This window comes from Paramisgurnus dabryanus, chromosome 23 (genome assembly GCF_030506205.2).
Source record: "Paramisgurnus dabryanus chromosome 23, PD_genome_1.1, whole genome shotgun sequence".
Classification (NCBI taxonomy): Eukaryota; Metazoa; Chordata; class Actinopteri; order Cypriniformes; family Cobitidae; genus Paramisgurnus; species Paramisgurnus dabryanus.
Window position 1 is genome coordinate 6151726 of NC_133359.1, and position 23501 is coordinate 6175226.

The window sequence follows — 23501 nt, forward strand, 5'->3', positions numbered from 1 at the left end:
TGAAAAAGTTTGGAAACCACTGTTCTAGATAATAAGCAAACCTAAGATGCCGTGGACAAAAAACAGCAAGTGCAAGATGACAGATACAATACAGGATGGGTGTGTATGCACGCACAGATTCCAGAAAATCATTGGCAGTGTGAATGAACCAAAATCAAACTATCCTCTGACAAAATTTCCATGTATTTTCCGTAATCTGTGTGTAAAAAGGGCTTAAGAGAACACTGTGCAGCATTCAGCAACATAATGACATCAAACTAGGTCAGGAGACAGACATGATACAATGAACTCAAGAACACTGACCCATTAGATCACTGATAAAACATATATTTATATACAGACATCAGATATCCGTAAACCATGCAGAAAATACATCATGTACTCACATATTTTCCCAATTTGTTCACAATAGAAGGCGGTACAGATTTCCTAACTGCGTAGGTCAAATAGTTCAGAGGTCTGTATCTAGTCCCAGTCTGAAAATGATTGTGTGTGGAAATACAATTGAGATTCTCTCTTTAACTCTAAACACTATGAAGAGTCTGTATATTTAGTACTGTTTTCAATGAAACGACGAATCGCAACGTGAGATCACTTATCTTTACAGAAACAATCTGCATGCAAGATAAATTTTCTCTAGTAAATATTTTGCTTTCCAAAAAACATGCCTTTGTGAGAAATCTCCAAATAAAGGGATTTTCCAGTCCTGCAAGAGGTCTCTTTTTAAATACATACACACTGATAATCAACTAGGATTTGGATTTTCAACTTTAAATTTTTTATCTTGACTAGTGATGAGTTGCTGTAACTTATAAAATAAAGTTGAAATAAGTTAAGCTTATTCAAACATGAGTGAATTCATGGACCATCTGTTGCATATTCTGCACAAAAAAGGCAAGTGCTGGCTGAAATCACCCGTTCAAATCTGATTGGCCGGGCTTCTGCGCGATTCGGGATGCACTGGTTTTCATCAATCTGCTGGGAAATTAAGTTGTGTTTATATGGTTTGTGAGGTTCATGACATTTAATTTTTCAGATATTCAAGTGTTTTGTCTGAGACATTTAAAAGGCATTTAGACTGACAGCAATTAAATCGCTTAAGGTCGCCAAGTCCCTGTACACTCGGTTCCGTATTCAACTGTATCAAGGGATGAATCGAGTTTAAATGTCTAGACTCCCTTGCTGATCTCCACATTGTGTACTGAGTATTTAAGTAAAGTTTAATAAATGTATACATGAAATAAACTTTTCCATCAACTTCTTTTTTCTGCTCAATTTTCTGGATAAGTGCTGGTCAAGCTAGTGACATCTTTTTTGTTATGCCAAGTAGGGATACTAGTACACTTGACTGCTTTAAGAGTAGTAAACACTCTTTGTGCACTGACAGGTTCTGTAAAGTGTGGACATAGCTGGACGATTCAGAAATTCTCTGTTCAAAGGGTGCGTAAAATACTTGGCAGGCAACTGTTCATCCTGGCATCTATTACTTTACAATCTGCCTGTGAAATGTACCAGTGTGTAACACGATCAGCTTTTTTGCATGCCTTTCTCTGCGACCGATGAAAGAAAAAGCGCATGCCATTGAAACGGGACCAAAATCATGTTCTTTGTACAAAAAAATAAACAAGAACAGGTGTTATTTACAATCCTACTTTAAACATGCTTATCAGATAAGTGAAAAGGGCTTCGCCCTTTCCATAAAGTCGTGTTGTAAATACTTCAACATGTATGTTTGGACAACTGCTAATTTTATGTTTAGAGTATAATTTTATGATCTGTAACCCAGCTAAGACAGTTAAGTGCCCATTTGTAAAACAAAAGACATACCACATGAGGAGAACAGTTATGTCTCATAATTTTTAACTGGGACACTTTAAATCTTGTTACACTCCTTGCCATGCATGATGGCACAGGTTTTGCAGAAAAAACATTAGTCTTTCCATATGTCAAAGGGTCAAACTTTGATTGGTTAGCCAGGTCCAGCTATCTTCTTTATGAAAATGTCATAATTCACTTAGCTGAATAAAAAAATATATAACTTTATGATGGCCATTGAAAAGTAGCAGTATTCGGACTTTATTAAATTACATTTGACAATATTTCCTGTCATGTTTAATGTACACTCACCTAAAGGATTATTAGGAACACCTGTTCAATTTCAAATTAATGCAATTATCTAATAAACCCATCACATGGCAAATGCTTCAATGCATTAAGGGGTGTGGTCCTGGTCAAGCTCCTGAACTCCAAATTAAATGTCAGAATGGGAAAGAAAGGGGATTTAAGCTATTTTGAGCGTGGCATGGTTGTTGGTGCCAGACGGGCCGGTCTGAGTATTTCACCATTTGCGTAAACAGAATTAGAACATGGATCCATCATGCCTTGTTACTACTGTGCAGGCTGGGGGTGGTGGTGGAATGGTGTGGGGGATATTTTCTTGGCGCACTTTAGGCCCCTTAGGGCCAATTGGGTATTGTTTAAATGCCACAGCCTACCTGAGCATTGTTTCTGACCATGTCCATCCCTTTATGACCACCATGTACCCATACTTCCAGCAGGATAATGCACCATGTCACAAGGCTCGAATCATTTCAAATTGGTTTCTTGAACATGACAATGAGTTCACTGTACTAAAATAGCCCCCAGAGTCACCAGATCTCAACCCAATAGAGCATCTTTGGGATGTGGAGGAACGGGAGCTTCGTGCCCTGGATGTGTATCCCACAAATCTCCATCAACTGTAAGATGCTATCCTATCAATATGGGCCAACATTTCTAAAGAATGCTTTCAGCACCTTGTTGAATCAATGCAACCTAGAATTAAGGCAGTTCTGAAGGCGAAAGGGGGTGAAACACAGTATAAGTATGGTGCTCCTAATAATCCTTTAGGTGAGTGTATCTGCTCTATTTACTTTCACCTTTTTAGGGGAATGGGGTGATGCAATGTTCAATATGGCAGGTGTGGCAACGAAAGTCCCACCTTTTAATTTAAAGAACCAATCATTAATAAAGACTGAAGATTTTAGCATGTGATTTTTTAGTGAAATCTGTCTCTATTTAAATAGATATGACTTTAGTCTTGCATGCCTGAAGGCATTGCAAACATGGCCGCCTAGTAGGGTGACTTGCCTAAAGCGTCTTTATAAAAGCTGTTTCTGGCTGAAAAGATAAGCATTGATGTTTGGATGAGGAGACATGTGGACTTAATGTTATGGCAATTTCCTATAAGGAAATTCATGGTAATTGTAATAGAATCAGTCCCCGTTGAACTTACATTTTTAAGTTTATTTAACTTGAAATTACAATACTAGCCAGGTATAAAATATAAAAATAACTTAAGCTAATTCTAAACCTTATTTTTAAAATTAATAGCAACTACACTAGTCAAGAAAGTTTAAAGGAATTGTAAATTCAAGTTGATTAAACTTAAAAGTTTAAGTGCAACAAGGATTTATTTTACAGTGTGGAAAAGGTCAAATTCAACTATTTACTTCATACTGCCGACTTAAAATAAAAGTTTAGATCACTGTTTAACTTCATTGTATGGAAAAAACAACTCAAATGTTCGACACAATATCTTGTAATGTGTTCCACAGAAGAAAGTAAGCCATACTGTATGAATCTGCACAAGTAGGGGAGAGCGGGGTAAGTTGTCACAAGTGAAAACTCTCTATTCAACAGTCTACAACTCCGTAATGACATAAGATATGAAGATATGAATACATCATATGTGCCTAAGACTTTCTTCTTTCATTTGGTATGAGATTTATACCTTTGTGATGTACGGTGCTCAGTAAATGTTAGATAGTGTGAAAAGGGTGCCAACTTACCCCGCTCTCCCCTATTAGTATTATTCTATTGAATGATAAAAATCTTTAAGTTCAGGTTTTCTTTATTAATAATGTGCATGTCAAATATGCACTTAAATAAAATGTATACTTTACCGTGACTAATTTATTACACACTGTGACATGGACATTAATGTCCATATAATTTAATTTCTTTCTATAAGATGCTTCATGTGGTTTCAATGGCAAAACTCACCTCTTAACCTTTCATGTCATTCATACATGTTATTGTATCTGTTCTTCCTTGTTTAGCATAGACCTTTGCAGCACAAAAACATTAAATAATCGGCCATCTAACACTAGAATATAATGTTACAGCATATGCTACCCATTTATGAGATCTAAATTTATTTAACCACAGCTAAACCTGTATTATCTATGGACTTTACAATTTTACATGCTTCTAGGTTTGAAAAGGTCATATCATGCCCGAATTGAATTTTCCTCTTCTGGAATAACAAAGTTTGATGTTCTATAAAAACATTCTTTGCCTTCAGACCTTAAAACTTCCATCCCAGGCCAAAAACACTTTTTATTGAGCAGCAATTCTGCGTTTATTTCTGATCAGACTAAAAATGTTACTTTTTTCTATACTTGTGTAGTTTACATGCATTTCTAAAGAAAACTGAAAAGGAAAACTGAAGGTTATTTTTTAAAACTTGTATCACTTTTCCTAAGCAATATGAAATAACTAATCTTAAACCTTGTCAAATTAAGCCGGTAACAATATTCACAATCACCTAATAGGGGAGAGCGGGGCACAACCTAACGCTTTTTGGTTTTGGCTCAATCATTCAAAAAATATTTGAGTTTGATAAATTATATTTTTACACAAGCAACACACACATCTCTGCTACAAATGAACATTTAGGGCTCTATTTTAACGATCTGAAACGCAAGTGCGAAGCGCAACGCGCAAGTGAGTTTGTGGGCGGATCTTGGGCGCTGTTGCTATTTTCCCGGCGGGAGAAATAACTCTTGCGCCGGGCGCAAATCAATAAGGGGTTGGTCTGAAGTAGGTTCATTATTCATAGGTGTGGTTTGGGCGTAACGTCAAATAAACCAATCAGAACGCTAGCCAACATTCCCTTTAAACGCAAGGGCGCAAGTTCCATGGCGGGATGCTATTATTATGACGGATTTACCAGGCGCACGCCAGGAGCGGTTCACAGCCGAGGAGACCGACGTCCTTGTACGGGGGAATCCCACGCTTGCCAGCATAAATCGGGCACGCCGTGTAACTGGAGGTGGATCTGCCTCAGGACTTGACGCCAGCAGAGGACATCGCTGCGTCCACCCTCACCGCTGAAAGGGTTTGGGGGCTTTGAAATCGGACCCAAGAAACGCAAGCAAGGTCCAACCCCAAAGTACTCTTACAAATCAAGTTCATATACATTAAGGTTTCTTATGAAAACATTTTAACTATTATTTACATAAAATAAACGTAATACAGCCACACAACAAAGTTATGAAAATATTTTAATCGTTATTTGCATGAGAATAAATAAAAACTATCACCACAATGCTCACCACTATGATTCCCCTTATCTCGTGTATTAATATTTTTAAGTGTAACAATTTATGATTTGCAAAAATAACTGTTGCATCTGTGTAGATTAGATAAGCAAAGTGTATGCGCGTTGTGCACGTTATACATTATGGTCAAGCATGCGCCCTTAAAATAGCATAATGAACCACGCGCAACGCGCCACTGACTTTAGACTAGTTTTTTTTTTGTTAGTAGCGCAATTGTTTTTTGAAACTGCAAAATAGCATAAGAGATGGTTTGCGCCGCAACACGCCTCCTTTTTGCGCTGAACCGCCCAGGGAGCGCAAGTTCATTCCCTAGTTTGCTGACGTGCATCTGTGGAGGGAAAAACCCCGCTGTGCGCCGGCGCAAAATACGAATGATACATGCGTCACTGACAAAGTCAATTGCGCTGGGTGCAAGATAGGGCCCTTAAAGTTTGTTTCTAGTACTTACCATTCTTGCCAATTACACCAAACGTGACAGAAGTGCAAATGTTACAACTTACCCCATAGGTGGGGTTAATTGTAACAGACAGGGGGTTAGTTGTAACACTTGCTAAAAATTAAGTTTGCAGGCAAATATTTCAATACTATTTTGTCTATATACTTGAAGTGGATATTGTTTATATATCTGTCTATAATAGACAGGTATCCACACTGTATTCATTCATCCAGCCCTTTTCTAACAAAAGTTCAATTATAAATGGATACAAATGTGTAAATATGTGAGAAAAAGCAGCACAATTATGACAAAATAATATGTTTTTATATGTGACCCAGCCTGTAAAAACCATACAGTTTCAAAAATCTAATTCTGAGATAATGAGCATCAAAGTCTGATTTTAGCCATTCATTTCATTATGATTTCAATCTTTGACGTGACCTTATTAAATTAATATTAAAGATATGAACAAAAATCAATCTGACACATGATTTTTGATAAGACAGGCACATTTATTTTGTTGGCAGCCAGCGATCATTCATGTGTAGCCTATTTGAAACAACGTCAAGAATTACGCTAACGAGCGGTTTTCATATTGTAAGTGTTGAGGGGTTAGTTGTAAGTTAACACAGCATTACAATTAACCCCGCTGGGTCAAAATATTTTCAAGCCCACAAAAAAAGTTGCTAAGACCTGCAGACATATTTCAAAACGATGCTATGTTTTAGTCAACAAGACACTGACATAGCCTTGGATTTGGTATCTTACACACCCAACTTAGAAACCGAAAACATGCATCCAAAACACTCGTTCATCAATAACTCTCTGGAAAAACGTTATACTTTCCAGTAATTTGCGGGAGATCGTCTTTTGGCAGCGTGAAAAAAACGGAAATACAAAACACTCAACCTTGTGCAACAATTTAAACAGTCTGTGTTACAACTAACCCCATGTTAGTTTTTCCCCCGCGCACCCCTACTATTAAATGTGCCAAATTTCTATATAAAAAATGGTCCCAAGCTCTAACTGTACTGTACCGTTTAGGTACAGATATGTATAAATTTGGCACCAATATGTCCCTTTGAGATACTAAAATGAACTCTTTAGATGCAAAGGTGTACTTTTTGACAGGGTGCCGCCCCAGTTACAGCTAGGGACTTTTTGTTCTGACAGTGTAAAGTATTACAAAACTTTTATTCCAAGCATGATTACCAAAGGGATTATAAAGGCGCAGGCGAGCGAGCTGTCTTTTTAGATTATAGATTGTGTCGGATTCATATTCAGTCTCTGCTCTCTTACATAAGTTTACATACTGATTGACCTTACAGAGTTTCGAGAAAGATTTGAAAAATCGTCAAAAATAAACTTCTTAGGGCATTGAAAGTATTCTAAATGATTTATAGCCTCTTGTAAGATGTAATTTTCTTCACAACAAGCCTGGAGGCGCATTACGGTAAAAATGAATGAACTGACAAGTTACGGAAGTTTCACGGAGATTAATTTGTTCAGATTTTGCTCTTGGACTCTGCCCAAGGGCAATGGAGAGTACATTTGCAAGTTAGTAACCTGTATGGATTGCATTAAAGACTTATTAGACGGGGCTCAAAGGGCTAAGTCGTGTTTCCTTACATGCAGGAAGGAGATAATTTTTTTATTGTTACCGTTTTCATGGTATATTAATGTACAGACCAAACATATGAATGATGAATCAGGTTAATTTAAAATTATTTAAGCCAAAAAATACGACTCCTAGCGAGAATCACAGCAAATCTGAACAAAAGTCAAATCATATCTCGAGTTTCCTCTCCTTTTCGTTGTGGGAATCTCATAAATTTCCATGAGAAACAAATAGGGTTTTCTGTTTCCAATGAAGCTGTTTGCTATAATTTATAGCATTTTGAGATGTTAAAAAGTTTTTGTAACTATAGACATAGTTCATTGAAAGACAAGAAGCCCTCACACATGATGGGAAACATGAGACATGGTTGGCATTCATTCATAAGCACATTTGAACAAAATATAGCCAGACTGAGGAAAATGGGGTCATGGATCCCAAGCGGGACATGGTTTTGGCATGACTTATCAATACAATTCACCTTTTTTTTCTCCAAATTCTCTTTTCTTGTTTTACCGGTTCTTATCAATACTGTCAGAAACAGAACATTCATTTCATTCATCACCGGCTTTATCATCTTGGTGCAAGGAACAACCCAAACCCAAAGAGAGAATTGCCAATGTCTGCACTGCATCTAATCATATCACTTCATTATTTATTTTATTACACTTTCTCAACATATTTATAACATTATTGAAACACGCTTAGTAATTCATCTAAAACGATGTTTCAAACCCATATAACTTTTTTTGTGGAACCAAAAGATGAATTTCTGATGGATATCCTGTCCACTCCAGTAAAATGACAAAAAAAAAACTACTCAGCTTTCCAGGTCCTCTAAAATACAACGTACTACAGCATTGTGTGAGAAACTGAGAATGAAATGTATTCCTGTAGCTCGGCTGGTGTTCATGAGAGATGTGGAGATATGATGAATGACTCATGCGTCTGATCTTTTGAATAAATTGGATGACCCGGTTCACAAAACAGATGACGGATTAAATTAAAGTTTAACCTATTGATTTCTTAAAGTAAAAGCATTTTTGAGGCAAGTGCACAAAGAGTCCATACATTTTAGTTATTAGGAGTTTGCTGAGTAAATTAATAAGTAAGTCAAGAACTGCTTTAGTGTTGTAGTCGAATCCATCTCGAGTCCGAGTCAAAACCAAGACCAGAGATCGAGTCCAGATAAAGCTGGATGTGGACTCGATACTCGATCTCTGGTCTTGGTTTTGACTTGGACTCAATTTGGACTAGACTACAACACTGGACTGCTTTGTATGATTAAGGGTGCAGAAATAAACCAGAAACAATTTAACTACATCTTTTATTTAGGGATGCACCAGCATTTTTTGACAGGGGATACTGATATTGAAAGAGCAACTATGGTCCAATTCACGATTGTACATTTCCTTTGGTGTGTAAGTGTGTATTAGTACATGTTAACGATATGCAAAAGATACAAACCCCAAAGTAAACGATGACGCGAGTTTCGTTTCCAATGTAAATCTCTTTTCTTGGACTACAACACAGACACGGATTATACGCAACCGTTTACTTCCTAGGATTGGTGATGTAGTAAAGACCGACATTATCATAATTCCTACCGCTTGGACTCACAGCCTGTAAGTTAACTCCTGTTAGCGTTGCATTGTGAGCGAATCTTTCAAACACGGTAAGGAGCGTCACATTTCTGGCTGACGACAGATGTATTCAGGCCAATCACAACGTACAGATTAGCTGGCCAATCAGGGACACAAAGCTTTCCATATCAATGAGTTTAGTACAAAATCAGAGCGTTTGAGGAAATCGGGATATCTGAAGCAACAAAAATGTACGGTATGTGAAAAAAATTTTTTTTAACCATAAACAATCGAACACGTATTATACCAAATACACAAAATAACGTTGTTTTTATCAATGAAATAGGTGCACTTTAACAAAAATATTATAATTCCAATACCGATATCACCTAGGCCTATGTAATTTACAATATTTTTCAGACGCAACCCAGCAAACAATAGCCGTCATTTCACCGTCTAGGTTACAGCACTGAAAAATAACTCTGGTTGCACGATTGAATACAATTTTCTTTAAATGATTTTTCTTGAAAAAAATTGGATCTACGTAATTTAATTATGTACACCAGTTAAACATGATTGAATCAAGATTTCTTAAAATGAATTAATAATTTAACCGATGTCCAGAATTTTTTCTAGCCAAAATAACCTTACATTTGGTTACACGTCATTTTCCAAAATAACTTGTGAGATCATCAACAGTGATTAACAGGCTGTTTTGTTTAAATTATTTATTTATTTTACATAGTGTATTTTTATTGTTTGACATCTAACACTGAAAAAAATGATTCATTCAATTTACTCAATTTTTTTAAGGTAAGTGGTTGCAATCAATTTATTTAAGCTACATTTAAACAAAATGTTTTTATTTTACTTTCCTTTACTAATCTGTTTTGTTTAAATGTAGCTTAAATAAATTGATTGCAACCACTTACCTTAAAAAAATTGAGTAAATTGAATGAATCATTTTTTCAGTATATAAAATGCTTAACGACAGCCAAAATTTTGCCTTGTTTTAGCCTAGACATCTGGGCTGTGTTTTGACGGCTATTAGACGTCTTTTAAACGCAAAATTTCTGACCAGCTATATTTCGTACAGATTTATTTTGTTTCATCAAGTATTTACTGTAAAAAATTTACCCAGAAAAAACATGATTATGCAACAAATTTTAAACAACTCTTCTTTACTACAACAAAGTAATAAATCAGTAGGGCTGTGGAAAAATATCGATACAGCTAACTATCGTGATACATTTTTCCACGATAGTGTATTTCGATATTCCGATCTCTACTATCGGTATCTTTTTTTTTTAAATCCATCAAATCCCTCTGTGTGCGTCAAACGGCCTCCTCCGCCCCTGCTGTAGTTGTCGCTGTCCAGTTGTCTGTCATATACGGCCAGTTAGCGGGAATGAGAAAATGGCAGATAATTTAAAAACACCTGCAGCTTTCAAAGCCGATGTGTGGAAGCATTTTGGTTAAAGAAAAAGTAAAAAAATTCAGCTCTTTTTTCATTTTTGATAAAAAAAAAAGAATAAGTATTGCAATGTATTGCAACATGTATCATGACCCATGTATCGTGACATTTACGCGCCTAGCCCAAAGTTAACTTCTGGTTTTGTGTTTGTTTATCTGCCTGGCTAGTGCCTAAACTGACCTATGAAACAAATACCTTGTCGGAAATAAAAATGATCAGTTTCCTAAAGACGAGGGGAGACAGCAATAAATTACTCTAGAGGGACTCTGTTGTTATTGATTTTTTGCGGAAGTCTACCAAAAGTTACGTTTGGCCCACAAATGGTGTTTGTTTATGTTGTTACCACTGAAACCGTCTATAGCCGATATGCTGATGGTTTTGAATTTATAAAACATCAAATTGCATAGCAACATTCAAAAAATGTTGCAAAATCTGGAAATATTGGAAACTTTCCATGGAAATTACATGGGAATTTGCACACATATGAAGATCAGTCAAATCTCGAGGAAGTTTATGTTTGTATGTGATACAGTTTGTATAAATTACCTAAAATTAACAAATAATTTCCTTAAATTCCCTAATTTTCCAACATGGAATATTTCCAAAATTCCTGAGCTTTGGCACTCTAAATGTGACAGCATGTTTCACACAAACCATTCATTCATCACACTACCATTTAACTAACAGCACCACAGTCAAATGCTTGAATTTACCTCCCTGAGCTCTTTGAACCTGAGCACCAACCCAATAATGAACCCTATCCCAGTTATTTACAGGCAGGAAAGAACGATTTGAGGCTGAGAAAACGATCAAGACCCTCAGGGGACGTCCCTGTGGGTCTGTCCGCGCCTAAAACAAAAGAGAAAAGCTTGTCTCCCACAAAACCCATAGTCAGAGAAACCACAATTTGTTCATTTCAATAATAATAATTTCATCACTGCAGCATATGGTTGGCAGCACAGACACTACAACACAAAACACTCTCAAAGATGCTATTCCCCTGACGTGACCTTTTGGCAATAGCACGCTGTGGCGTAAAACTCAAAATTATGAAATGTTTTATGTGAAGCGTGACCCCCAACTGCCTTTATCTGGCATTATCGCATTTGTATCTATAGGAACGATTAGAGAAAGGAAAATTAAACACAGCTTTTTCAAACCCAGTCCAAGTTCAAATGAGACTTCACTGTATCATGAACCTTTCCCTTTGGAACATATTATTCCAAACAGACATGATACCAGACGACCCACTTAAGAGTTATATATATGCTGCCACATTTAATTGAAATGTTTATATTAATAACCTAAGATTTTCAAAGACCATGAAATGAAGTTTTGAGGCCAAGACTTTGCATAATTCGGCAATGCTCCTGCCAAAACAACAGTGCAGATGACATTTGAATGGCAGTTTCCAAAACATCTATTTTAAAGTTGTTGTTTTATTTCTCTTATGTATATTGAAGTGGATTGCAATAACGCTAATATTTTTATTAATACGTTAAATAACACTCATGGGAGTATTTCCATATTTCAAAAATAGCCTCGATTCCATGTATTCGCGATGGCCTTTCCGCATTAGAGCCGAAAGAGAGCAAGCCAACATTAATATATTTTAATTTTTAAAACAAATAACTGCTAAATCCCAATAAGGTAAAAGTGGACTGGCCAATATCTGTTTTGTCTCTCAGCAAGACAGCAACTTTTATTGTACTTCATAGGTAATTAGTTCAAATCAAAGGCTTTAAAACGTACGATTCCTGGCTCGCACAGACACCAGTTTGATAGAAGTACATGAGGATTACCTGTTTACCTTGTGTTAAACTGTACTTATCTGCCTCATTTGCAGAAAACACTGAAAAGATTTGGCTTGAACCCAAGCGCTCTGCTACTTCATCCACAACACTTGGAACAGAAGAAATCTTGGGACAGGATCAGTCATCAGCCAACTGCTGTTTATTAATATGGCAATGGACAAATCTAGGACATCGGGGAAGCATTATTTAATGATTAAATTACTGACGCTACAGACTACAGTGGTCATGTCACACGTTTTCTTTCTATCATTTGATGTTTCCCTCGAGGCCAACTTATAATGATAAACAACGGTTTTGTGCAAAAACAGCCATAGTACAATTTTTCATGACTATTTTTCACTTTGACCCTTAGAATTAAACCGGTTGGTTTTTGTTTTTATTTTTGCAGCTGTGCCTTTAAGACTTTTATGTAAATGGCCTGACAATATTCACCTGCAGAACTGCAGATCCTTTCATCACAACAGTCTCACAAAAATGTATAGACAGATTTTACCTTATCCCAGATTACACTTTTAAAGGGACACTCCACTTTTTTGAAAATATGCAAATTTTCCAGCTCCCCTAGAGTTAAACAATTGATTTTTACCGTTTTGGAATCCATTTAGCCGATCTTCGCTTCTGGCGGTACTACTTTTAGCATAGCTTAGCATAATTCATTGAATCAGATTAGACCATTAGCATCGCACTCAAAAATAATCAAAGAGTTTGGATATTTTTTATATTTAAAACTTGACTCTTCTTTAGTTACATCATGTACTAAGACTGACGGAAAATGAAAAGTTGCAATTTTCTAGGCCGATTCTGGCGTAATAATCAAGGACTTTGCTGCCGTACCATGGGTGCAGCAAGCGCAAAGAAATATGCAGCGCCCGAAAATAGTCATCTTGGTAATTTTCAATTGCTGGTGACTATTTTCGGGCACTGTGTAATATCATTGCAACAACTTTTAATTTTCCGTCATTCTTAGTACACGATGTAACTAGAGAAGAGTCAAAAAAAAAAATATTGAAACGTTTTGGTTATTTTTGAGCGCAATGCTAATGGTCTAATCTAGTGGCGTAGCGTCTGGGCATGCAGGGTATGCACGTGCAAATGGGCACGGGACAATAGGGGGCCCGCGCCAGCTTTCAATAAAAAAATTTTTTTTTTCAATTTAAATTTTATTTGTGGCTGCAATAAATATATTTTTGTATGCATATCATGTGTAGTGATTTTTTTTCTCCATAATGTCTAATTTCTCTGTCATTTCTTGTTTGCGTTTATTATTTTTTTTGCACTCCGCGGCTGCCGTAGACTACTACGCCATCATTTTTTACATGACACATCGCCGCGCCAAAAAAAAAGAAAACACAGTGTGATAGGTTAATATAGCGGCAATCTACATGAACATTAAGGATGGACAAATATAAATATAAACGTGGGGCCTTAAAGAGAATAGAGAAGGCGGAGAAGTTAGTCACGAGTCAAAAACTACCCAAAACATTTAGTTTTTCTTTATTTAAATCTACCCTTTAAAGTAAAAAAGTAAAGTAAAAATATTTGACTACCTCATTAAAAGTATATGTTGTTAACAGACCTGCGCGCCACAGTTAACAGTGCCAACAGACAAGGTTGGGGGGGGGTCTTTGGCTTAAGGGGGCCCGTACATTTTTTTTGCATATGGGGCCGGGACTGACCTGCTACGCCACTGGTCTAATCAGATTCAATGAATTATGCTAAGCTATGCTAAAAGTGGTACCCAGGACAATAAGCCTATTTTTTTTAAAAGTCGAGTGTCGCTTTAACAGTCACAGTCTTTCTAAGAGTCCGCACTTTCGTTACACCGCTTCGACTATCAGGAAGAAGTCTGTGTGGGCTCTGGAAAAGTGTGAATCGAGGGCGCATATCGACCAATAAGGGCGACTCGATGAGCAGCCGTTTTAAACCTAAAATGACAAATAGGACACCCTACGTTCTCTTGTCCACAAGAGTTCACATGAAGTGCGCCATTTGGGACGCAGTCTTTAAACTGCCCTACAAAAGCTAAGTGCAGTAACTACGCAAACACTGAAACTGAGAAAAATGCCCTTAAAGTTTTTTAAACCAGCCAGTCAAACATGTTAATGCATTTTGGCACACACATTTCTCTGAAATGGGACAAAATTGAACCAGGAGACAAAATTGATCTCACAAAGCCCATTTCAACCCTTAACTAAATTTTGACCAAATGCGTAGTTAATGCGCTTTGGCTTTGTAGGGCAGTATAGGCTTAGTGAGGACAGGTGGGGTAACCTATCATCTGTACCCTAACTTATAAAATGTATTGTTTTCATAGTGCATTCATAAAAAAGATTATTTAGAAAACTACTCATGGTGTTTTTAAGCTCCAATTGTTCTATTAATTTAATTGTTTTTCTGTAAATGCTGTAAAATGATTAAAAAGCTATTTGAGAGTTCATTGTCTCAAAGCACACATAAGAATTAAACCGAAAAATCCCCTGTCCTTTTTAAAACACAGGAGACAAACTATAAAAGCACAGGTCTATCTAAATGTATTACAACTCAAACCTATGCCATTGGCGTTGCTAGCGCCATGCTCATGATAAAATCTTTGGTGATGTCAGTGTTAATACACATAATTACACTGAATAACCTTACTTAGTTTTTTCTGTTGGCTCTTACTCATTGTTTTTTATTATAATGTATCAGATCACAAATTTTCAAATAAATTCCACTTCAGGAGAGATTCTGTGTTTCCTAACCAACTTTCCTGATTCACCGAACAATAGTTACCTAAACAGTTTTGTTAATGAGCCGACTGAGTCATAGCAATGTTGCGCATGCTTTTGGATTAGATACAAGTGTTAACAATTGTTAACTACAGAACGTTCTGAGAGTCCTGGGAAAGTCCCAGTTACTAAGATTTTATTTGGGTCAAGTAAGGTACAGCTGGTGTCTCTCAGCATCCCACAGATTTGCTGCAGGGCTGCACTTTTAAAACAAAAAGATACTTAATAAAAGCGTGTTAACAACTTCTAAACATTTCATGTGGGTGAGCCTGTGTACCAGGTGTTATGTAAGTTTCCAGTGCTTGTCCACATAGAATGCAAACCTGCGGGTGACGTGACATGATTGCATCCAATCACAACAAATTTGATGATAAATAAAATTATGTGGAGCTGGGTCAATGATATTTTACAATGGGTGAAGCTACCCAGCATGAAACCAACTACCAACAAAATGTCTCGTCACTCGTCGCTTGTCGTGATTTCATATAGTATCACACCACAGACAACCTGATCTTACAGAAAATCATTACATGGTGGCAATTTTGTATGAATTTGCATGATTTGAAACATACGATTATCAGGATTAAAACATGAATGAAACTTCACCCAAGTTACTCTTGAGATCTAAAATCAAACTCATTATGAATAGTATTATCTGACTGCTCTGCACACTGTATTAAAGGCGGGGTGCATGATCTCTGAAAGCCAATGTTGACTTTTGAAATCACCTAAACAAACACGCCCCTATCCCAATACAATCTGGACCTTCTTTTGATAGACCTGCCCCACACATAGCAACCCAGGCAACAATGTCATTTAGTAGACGTGCACCTTACTGCCGATTGGCTACAAATGTGTTTTGGTACCCAGCCCGACTCCCTTTGGTGTGCATCCCCCCTTAAGCAGTGGGGTGCACCTCATCCGTCAGGTACTAAGAGGATGGTTACTCATTTGTATAGTTGTTACTAAAACAAAGAACGCCTCCTAACGACCTCATTGATGGCGACACACAGAGACAAAGTCACTGGAGGTGTGCACACAGTTTTGTTGTTGCTTTTGTTGTTATTATTTAAAAAAGAAATAGAGTCGTAATGCCCTTGCTGCTAGTGCCCGCTCAAAAATTCTAAGCGTGCCTTTTTTATTTACTATTGACCAACAACTTGGTGGAAATGCATTTTGCATTTGTTTGTTTTTCTTTTATTGCGAATTTTAAAAAGACTCACTTCACGTTTCGATGGAAATCCAAATCATGTATTCGAATATTAAATATGTGGGGCGACGCGATGTGGTTCTGCGCTTCTCACCCGGTGTGTGACCCCCCCAAATCTGTTATTTCAAGACGCGCTTTACCTACACATACATTTACATAAAGTATGGTGATTTTTTCAGACGATTTCCCGTTTTAGCAGCAGTTAAAGAAAGAGCTGATTGGATTAAACAAGGAGTTACTGGGTCGTTACTGGGTTGTGTTAGTCACTATTTTATAGACAACAGAACAGATAATATGTAAAAATAGCATTCAGTTTTGTTAATGTGAAATATAATGTGACAGATCAAAGAGTTAAACACGACGTATTGACGTCACATATATGCTAATCAGCGTGTGACGTCATCACCACCACAGTCTCTCAAAATCCTGTGGGAAACACTGTAAAAATATACTCAGGTACTTCATTACTTGTGTATCTACTTATAACAGGATCAATATCGAAGCAAATAAATTAATATTGAATTGAATCGAAGCCTCAAGAATCGAAATCAGGACTCAACATAAAGGACTGCCCGGTTGCCCGGGGCAAGTGTGAGAGACTTTCGGGCCTGTAAAAAGTATTGTCACTTGCCCGATCGGGGTCAATCACTAAAATATATTTTCATCAATATATATAATTTAACATCTTGGAAGCAGACATTTACTTGGGTAAAACACGACGAAAGAAATGATGCAATATTTTGCACAGTTTGCTGTCAGTTTACAGGTAAAGCAGAAAAGTTTTTTGTTGGAACACGTTAATATGTAATAGACACTGAATTTTTTATTGGGGCCAGTGAAAATTTTGGCAGGGCAAGTGAAAACCAGTATAAAAAATTATTTGCGTTGAGCCCTGGAAATTTTGAAATTCCCAACAATACCCAGCCCTAAAAACCAAGGGACACCCCTAATTTATATTTTTGTGCTTTTTAGGGGGTCCTGGACCACCTCAGCCCCCTCCTTCAATTTGAGAACCTGCCTGACATCCACAAAACTCCAATTAGATTTCATGGGAACTTCAGTATGTTGACAACACTATCAAACAAGTGGTGTGCAACTTTTTTAAAGTTTTATAAACAAAATATGTATTATGGTGCAATGAACAGTCCACCAAAGTTAATCAAATTTCTTTTATAATCTCTGACAGTATTTGTATTAGGCTACTTTAATGATGAATGTTTGCGATTTCTGGAGCTTCACCATGCTGACAAGATGGCATTTTATTGTAAAATTAAATGAAGATATATAAAGTACATTCTAAATGGCATGAGAGTAAATATTATGCGAATTGTCACATTTGGGTGAACTATTCCTTTAACTTTGCTTTCACAATTACTACATTGTTGCTAGTGCAGTGTCATAATAAATTACAAAGAAATGTCTTTATAAACAGTGCAAGAAGATTCCAGAATATATCATTACTCCAGTATTTTGGCGGAAACGACGGTTACCATGGTAATTCTGTGAACGCGGTCGCGCCGCATATTTGCAACGTCGTATAAACAACATGTTGATACAATCAATATGTCTGCTTTAAAAAGCGCTTTAACCCACTCACCCTCACACAGACTCTCTACTAACTTGTCTAACTCGTCAAGGACTGGTGAGTAACTGTCGTTAAAGTAAGTAAATCTCCTTACACGCGTCTGAATGAACCTGTCAGATGATGATATAAGGGCTATAGCGTGCGGACGCGCTTTATTGTAGGCTGTCGTCTCATTGTAAATGTATGAGGAAGCACAGGACTCACCCGTGATGTAAAGTTTGGGCGCAGATCAGCGGGTAAACACTCAGCCGCTGGCGGGAGCACCGGGGAAAACTCGTCCACGAGCGCGCGGTATTCTCTACGAGCGCCAGCGCATCTCTGCGCGCTCCATCAGCCGCGCGCCTGACCAACCACCAGTTAACCTCTGACTGACCAGAGCGGCAATAACCGCGTCCAAAATCATGCTTGAATTTGATTGTTTACATCATGTTACAATAATAATAATATACAGTCACTCCTAAAATAAAATATTGGTACTTTTTTCCGTTTCCTGTTATGACAGTTCCTGTTGCTCAGTTGGTAGAGCAGCGCGCAAGCTGCTAATGGGTTCGACTCCCAATGCACGTGCTGATAAAATGTACAGCTTGGGTGTACTGTACGTTTCTTTGGATACACGTGCTTGCCAAATGAATATTTGCTTCAATGTGTGTCATTACATTAGATAACAAAATATTAAAAGCAGCCCCACGTGCAAAAAAATACTACTATAGTAAACAATTTGAACCTTACCATAGTAAATATTAAAGTATACTACAGTATTTAGTTTATTATTCGCTATACAACATAATTTTGTAGTATACCGTATCAAAGCGTATAATTAATACAATATACTATACTATAATATAATACAGTATTATACTACAATATAAAACATAAATATAGTACAGTATACAATAATATACCACTATTTACTATAGTAAACACCAAAATATACTTTTTGTGATATACTTTTTAAAAAATATACTTTTTATTTTATGTGATTTGCATTTATTTTAAAGGGCACCTATTATGCAAAATCTACTTTTACAAGGTGTTTGGACATAATGTGTGTTGGCAGTGTGTGAACACAACCAACTTGTTTTTCATCCCCATTAAACCAAAGCAATCTCATTAGACATGCGGTTTTGATTCTCTTATCAATGTGAGGTCACAATGATAAAGCCCCGCCCACTAACAGTCCTGCATTAGGATAGTTTCCACCCTTAGCGAGTTGTACTCTGTCCACTAGATACTACTGTCTCAGACTGTATTACTGTGGGTTCACACCAGCTGCGTTTGAGGCGTCAAATTCGCATCTAGTTTGCCGCCTGAACATTTTGAGTTTACTCGCTTCATTCACTCGTGAAAGCCGCGCGTGAAATTCTAGTAATCGAGACATTCACAAGGAAATTCGCGTCATGGGAGGGGCTTCTGCGACTCTGCTCGCTTCCTGTAATCACGTCACTACTAGAGCAAGCTCCTGATTGGTTAAAGCGGTGTGATATTCTGCCAAAGTTCAAAATTTTCAACTCGTCGTTTCCCACGGCAATGCACAATTCGCACGAACTAGACGCGCAAATGAGGAGGAATCGCATCTATCGCGCTAAATGCTTTATTCGCGCAGCAAGACCACCAGACGTGCATCAACGCGTCTTCACATTGACTTAACATTGAAATCAGTCGCGCTTGACGCCTTTACCGCGGCTGGTGTGAACGCAACATTAATCAGATCTATTTTAACTATAAAGTGCTCACTGTCTATTGGTAAGAGAGAAGCTGAAGCTCATTTGCATTTAAAGGCACAGACATTAAAACAGCATGTTTTTGCTCCCACCTTTGGACTTGCTATAATAAATGACCTGTGGGATATTTTGAGCTAAAACTTCACAGACACATTCTGGGCACACCTGAGATTTAAATTACATATTTTAAAAAGGCCATAATAGGTGCCCTTTAAAGACAACACAGGCACTTTTTCCAAGCAAAGTTTTTAACAAAAAGACATTTGTTATAAAATGTTAAACAATAGACAGGGTGTGTGGGACAAAATGTATTTGTACTCTTTGTAGCTGTCAAACGTTACTGGAACGTGTTCAGTAATATGATGAATTACATCTGTAGATGCTGTGCTGTGACACCTGCATAAACTTAAAGGAAAACTGACATTATACTTTCACTAAAAATAACCAGAACATCATTTGGTGGTGCGCTCGGTGCCTTAAGTGCCGTCACGGGTTTTTGGACCAGCATTTTCCCTTTCTATCGCCACATTAATCATTTCTCAACACAGGGTCTGATCATATTAGATGATGATATAAAACGGTAGAGAAATTGCTCTGACATTGCTTATACGGGTCGCGGTGGTGATCATCACGCTAAATCTGTGCAGACAGCCCTGAAAATATGAAAGACCTGTAAAATGTACTTCAGGCTTGGGTCCATGTGCAAAAACATGATCTCACTTGAATGGTCATACACAGTGAACTCAAAAACATAAGAGTGCAATTGAAAACATTAAACCCACTATGGTTGTTTGCTATGCTTGCTTGGCCATCTCGCACTTGCGTATTTATTAGTGAAGTGTTAATTTATCAGTTTGTAGATGGGCCAGTTTTTTTCTCAGAGCGTTTTGACTTCGAAAAAATGTTAAACTAAACCTTTTTTAAAATATGTTGTGTGTACACTTGGTTCAAGCCAAACTGATTGATAGACTTGTTAAACATGGGTCACTCCTGTTGTAATTTATGTACGCTCTTAAAGAAATGCTGGGTTATTTCAACCCATGGTTGAAATGGTCTAGCTTAATTCAACTCAACTGTTGGGTTTGTCCATGTTTTACACAACCATGGGTTGAAACAATCCAGCATTGTTTGGAGTGCATGTCTTATAGTTGCTAGAAATATAAATATGCTCTGGTGGTCAAACTCAGTCAATTCAATTTTATTCAATGAGTCACTCTCACAATACTAAACAATCCATCTGTGTAGTACCAGGACCTTGGACCACAAAACTTAGTCATAAGGGTCAATTTTCTGAAATGTAGATACAAATACAAATCATCTTGAATAAAGTTGAATAAATAAGCTTTCTATTGATGTATGGTTTGTTAGAATTTAAGATTTGACTGAGATACAACTATATGAAAAAATGGGATCTGTGGGTGCATAAAATCTTTACTTGAAGGGGTGTTCATAAGACTGACATGACACGTTTCATGAACATGAAAGAGCTGTTGTGCACGTTTATGACAACTTTCATTAAAGAGCACCTATTTCATGGCTAAAAAACAAAATTATTTTGTATATTAGGTTTAATACAATGTTTTCACTTGGTTTATGGTCCACATACCGTACATTTTTGTAGCTCCAGATTTTACTATCTTCCTGAAACACACAGATTTGAAAAGCTCCGTGTTCCTGATTGGCCAGCTCTGTATATTGCGATTGGCCTGAATACCTCTGACGTCAGCCGGATATGTGACGCTCCTTACCATGTTTAAAAGATTCGGCTGCTAACAGCAGTTAACTTACAGGCTGAGTCTGAAGCGGGAGGAGTTATGATAATGTCGGTCTTGTCTACGTCAACAAGCCCAGGAAGTAAACTGTTGCCTACAATCTGTGTGTTTGTTGTAGTCCAAGAAAAGAGATTTACGTTGGAGACGATAACTCGCGCCATTGTTTACTTTGGGGTATGACAACGTGACATTACCAAGACAAACACAGGGTTCCCACACCTTAGTTAACTTCAAATTCAAGGACCTTTCAAGGACTTTCCAGGTCCAATAACCTCAAATTCAAGGAGTTAATGTGGGGATATCAAGTGAGAGCAAGGTTACATCGAGTTACCCTTTAAGATACAGTGTTACAGTTCCCTTTCGAGGGAACTTGCGCTGCGTCACTGCAGTAACACTTTGGGAACGCCTCCAGGGGTAAGTGCGTCTGAATGTGTATATCAAATTCAACCAATGGTGAGGCTTAACGACAAAGACAGGGTGACGTGGGAGCCAGGAAGTATATCGCTATCTGAAATATTGCCAAAGACGGCGTTACAGGGACGCAGGAAGCATGGCAAGGGAGACGCAGCACCTCGTTCCCTTCTTAGGGAACAACAGTTACCTATGTAACCAGAGACGTTTTCATGTGTCAAACACAACTATGCAAAAAAGCATTTTGGTATCAACATTCGCATACAGAAGATATAAGCATTTAAAGCGAACAGTTAAGCACGTGTGCTTAAAAAGTCTAGAATTTTTATGATATTATCCTACACTTCATATGGAATAATATGGATTTTTTGCATAAAATTGATTCAAGCACTTTCAATGACCTGTATCTATGTATGTATATTTTCAAAAACTTCCCAGTGCCTTGAATTTTTTCCCCCAGATTCACAAACTTTCAAGGATTTCAAAGACCCGTGGGAACTCTGCAAACATAACTGACCATTTTTTTACCAGTGATACAAATTGAATTTGTCATAAAATGTCATTAAGTGTTAATACTCTGTCATGACTGTCAAATAGTTTTATAACAGCATCATGATTATTTTTCTTGACCTCAACTACAGTATTAACACTTAATGACATTTAAATGACAGTTTAATGTAATGTTAACACATAAAGCTAGGTAGTTTGATAATTATTCTGCTATGTCATGTTTATGACAGATTTATGACAAGTTATGATGTATTGGTTTATGTCAAGTTGTCATAACAAAGACATCTCAAACAATGTCGTCTTTGCATTAAACATGACATAATTGAACGAATGACACTTAATGACATTTGTCATGAAAATGCATAAAATCTCCTTCATGTTCATGAAACGTGTCATGTCATGATTATAAAGGTGTCTTGTCAGTCTTTTGCACACCCCTTCAAGTAAAGTGTTACCAAAAAATCTAAATATTGAGAAAATCGCCTTTAAAGTTGTCCAAATGAAGTCCTTAGCCACACATATTACTAATGATAAATACATTTTTGAAATAAGAAATAAGGTAAGAAATGTACAAAATATCTTCATGGTAGATCTTTACATAATATCCTAATGATTTCGAATAAAATTTATTATTTTACCCATGCAATGTATTGTTGGCTATTGGCTACAAATATATCACGTGTGTTCGATTTCATGCTGTGCTCTCCAGACCGATCAGTGTGACATCGAATAATCGTGAGAGAGATTTAAAAGTATTACTCGCTCAAGATACTTGATAAGGGATGTCTTGAATGTCCCAAAAATAACTCATTTTCGACCAAAAACGAAGTTACTTTTACCTTTGTATTGCAGAATTGCACAGATCGACAGTAAAAGTGAAGACTACAATTCCCAACATTCAACACTCCTTCACAGATCAAGCTACACTTTTCTTTTTGTTTTGAAAATTCTTTTGGGTAAAATTTCGTATCGTGCCTTCGACTTTTAATTAATATTAAACTTGATTATCTGCCAAACCGAGTCCATCAAATGTGATTTTGATCTCTTAACAATTTCAAGTTTAGTTTAGTATGAAGAGGATATAAAAATGTATTGCATATGACCTTCGTAACCTCCAACAACAGGTTATCAACCAAATGACCACCAAGTCTGTCTTCATCTACTCTTATATTTTGAGAGATTTCATCCATCTTCTAGACCAGAGGAAAAGCAGAATAA

The 23501-nt window shown here is 37.0% G+C and overlaps 1 protein-coding gene across 4 annotated transcripts in view; it reads right to left on the reverse strand.

The window, feature by feature from the left end:
- The window catches only part of znf469 (zinc finger protein 469), a 359871-nt gene extending 341653 nt beyond the window's left edge, over positions 1-18218 (reverse strand). For all 4 annotated transcript variants that reach the window (XM_065292186.2, XM_065292187.2, XM_065292185.2 and 1 more), the window contains exon 1: positions 18074-18218. The gene's annotated coding sequence lies outside the window, so the exon portion shown is untranslated. The remainder of the gene's footprint in view (positions 1-18073) is intronic.
- Between the last annotated feature and the right edge of the window lie 5283 nt (positions 18219-23501).